Below are 3111 nucleotides of genomic sequence, written 5' to 3' on the forward strand. Positions count from 1 at the left end.
TGTCAACATCGATGCATTAGCTCATAATCCCAATCAATTTGATGAAAACCATTGCAGATCCTACCATACCCTACCCTAGCGAAGGTTATAATTCCACCACTCCACCTTGTTATCTGTCTGGTGTTAGTGCACTCCATCCTGCCCGGCAAAGGTTCTAATTCCACCTCTCCACCTGATTTTCTGTCTGGTGTAGTGTGTTCCATCCTGCCCCGGCAAAGGTTCTAATTCCACCTCTCCACCTGATTGTCTGTCTGGTGTTAGTGTGCTCCATCCTGCCCCGGCAAAGGTTATAATTCCACCTCGCCACCTGGTTGTCTGTCTGGTGGTAGTGTACTCCATCCTGCCCCGGCAAAGGTTGTAATTTCATCTCTCCACCTGGTTCTCTGTCTGGTGGTAGTGTACTCCATCCTGCCCTGGTAAAGGCTATAATTTCATTTCTCCACCTGGTTCTCTGTCTGGTGTTAGTGTGCTCCATCCCAGCAAGCAACGACAAGAAGAGAAAGAAGCCCTCAGTTTATCCTAAATCAGTATATTTTACCCAAAATTTCCCTCAAATTTACGCATTTTTTACTTTTTCCATAACTGACACTTTTAGTTTTATTAATTTAAGTTTATTTTTTGTTAGGTGGAAAATATTGAATTCTTGTTTTTAAATCATGAGTTCAAAAAAGTTGAAAATGGAAGATGCATTCCCTAACATACCATTTTTTTTTTCTAGTAATTGTCCAATTACCCTATTTTAAGGCGTGATTTATCCAAAAGTGGGAGCCCTGAAATTATTGCGCCATGTGGCTCAACTGGTGCTGTGTCTACCCACAACGGACAATAAAAAAACCTGTTTGAATTTTTTAGTGGACATAAGTTAGCGGAGGAGGAACTACATTTTGCGGAAGCCAATTGGTTCGCTAACCGTCTCCAGAGTTAGCGAAAACGCTAATTAGTCGACGTAAAAGTTAGCTTCACTAATTAGCGGTTAGTGGATTAGCAGAACCGTGCCCACCACTGCAGGTGTGGCAGGAAAACCGTAATGTACAATGTGAACTGAATACCTTGTAATGTTTTTACAGCAATGGAGGGAAGTCCTGGGCAACAAACAAGACTAGCAACAACAACAACAAAAAAAAAAAACTCGACAGGCCATGAAAGGTCAGTTTCGGGTCTTCCCTAGGGTAAAATTATGGCACAGGAACCTTTTTTTTTTTTTTTTTACAGGAAAGGAAGCAGCTCAAGGGAATAAAAAGGTAGAACAAAAAAAAGCTTGCTAAATGCGGTTCCTATAAAAGATAACAGTAAAGAATGGCCAAAAGAGAGGCCAGTTTCGGGTGGAGGTGTCCTGATACTCTTCATGATGTATAATGTGAACTGAAGACCTTGTTTTACAGCAAAGGATGGAGGTCAAGGAAAAAAAAAAAAAACACTTCTGAGAAAGCCTGCCAAACGCTGCCCCAACGTCAGAACAAAGAGCGAGAGGCCCTCTAAAAAGTGGTACCCATGTAAATATTGCTTTTCCCTTGGAAAAAGTAAAAATATTAAGTGTGAAATATTGTAGGCTACCTATGTAAGTCTCGATTTCATTACCATTATCTGCGGTTGTCAGGAATTTGGCTTTTACCTGATAACATATAGTCTAAGGTCTTTATCTGCCTCTGTGGTGGATAATGGAGTGTTTCCCATGTGGTATTGGTGTGCTGGATATCCCCTCCCAAGTTGCAGGACTTTACATTTTTCTTCATTGAGTTGTAGCAGCCACTTATTGCTCCATTCCTGTAGTTTGGTGAGGTTTTCTGGTAGGAAATCTGCAGTCAAGGGGTTAAGGTCGTTTCCTGCTAATTTGTGGACACTCCCAAGTTCTTATGAGCACAAATGAGGACTCGGAAGCTTTGGTAACCAATTGCCAATGGGGTGCACCTATGTACCAGTATTGCTGTGAATGACGAAGTACAGCCTGAAGACCTCGCTGAATGTGTTTCCCCTGACATCATTGGGTCTGGGTGACATGATGGACATCAATACTGTGTATGTACTGTCTGTTTGTGTGTCTAAGGGATGAGAAGTGATGACAAGGCAACAAGTGACCTCATTCTTAACCCCTTGGCTGTGGAGTGTGGATTTCGTACCAGAAGACCTCACAAAGCTACAGGAGTGAAGCAAAAAATGGTTGCTACAATTCAATGAAGAAAATGTAAAGTCCTGCACCTTGGGAGGGGATATTCAGCACATCAATACCACATGGGAAACACTCCACTATCCACCACAGAGGCAGAGAAAAACCTGGGCCTATATGTAACCAGACTACCAGTGAATGCCAAATCCCTGACAATCACAGCGGACGGGTTAAATGCTGAGAAACTGGTGGTTGAGTCTTCGTCATCTTTATATTGGCCTTCCGCCACTTCTACATCCTGCCGAGGGCTGAATTCCACCTGATTCCTGTATGCAAACATGGTAAGGTAATTCTTTATTAACTTTTCTATTTTTTGTTTGGAAGGGGAGGCCACAATAAGTTCCTCACCTCAATAATATTACTACTACTACTACTACTACTACTACTAATAATAATAATAATAATAATAATAATAATAATTGCAATACACAATTTATTGCATGATCAAAAATAAGCAGCCCTAGAGCTGAAAACATACACCAGTGGAAGAAATGAAACATGGAAGTAAATTAATGAAACAAATGGACAAGATAATAACATGGTCAACAGCACCACCTCTGACATTTTCCTGTACCTTCTCTATGAAATAATGGAGTGTTGGCGGCATGATGGCTTCACCGCTGATGGCCGTGCCCAGGATGGCGAGGCCCTTCTGAAAGAACAGCGTCATGATGGCCGCCCAGCCCTGACGCCAGTGGATGTCGCCCACCGGCCACACGCTGCTCGGCACCCTCCTGAAACACAAGGACAACTCTTAGACAGGAGAACATGTAGTAACTGACCCGCCTGATATGGAAAGCCTCCCACACTCATTCCGCCATTAGGGAACCTCTTTGCCCCATTGGTTAACCCCTAGACTGTGGATTTCCTACCAGAAGACCTCACCAAGCTACAGGAATGGAACAAAAAGTGGCTGCTACAATTCAACGAAGAAAAATGTAAAGTCC

The 3111-nt window shown here is 42.7% G+C and overlaps 1 long non-coding RNA gene across 1 annotated transcript; it reads right to left on the reverse strand.

Annotated features, from left to right (window-relative positions):
• Positions 1–2356: 2356 nt before the first annotated feature.
• LOC126982383 (uncharacterized) lies at positions 2357–2886 on the reverse strand. The gene is made up of 2 exons (XR_007735156.1): positions 2739–2886; positions 2357–2430 (listed from the first exon to the last, which is right to left on the reverse strand). It is a non-coding gene; the product is annotated as an uncharacterized LOC126982383 (long non-coding RNA).
• Between the last annotated feature and the right edge of the window lie 225 nt (positions 2887–3111).

Source organism: Eriocheir sinensis, chromosome 50 (assembly GCF_024679095.1).
Source record: "Eriocheir sinensis breed Jianghai 21 chromosome 50, ASM2467909v1, whole genome shotgun sequence".
In the NCBI taxonomy this organism is placed as follows: Eukaryota; Metazoa; Arthropoda; class Malacostraca; order Decapoda; family Varunidae; genus Eriocheir; species Eriocheir sinensis.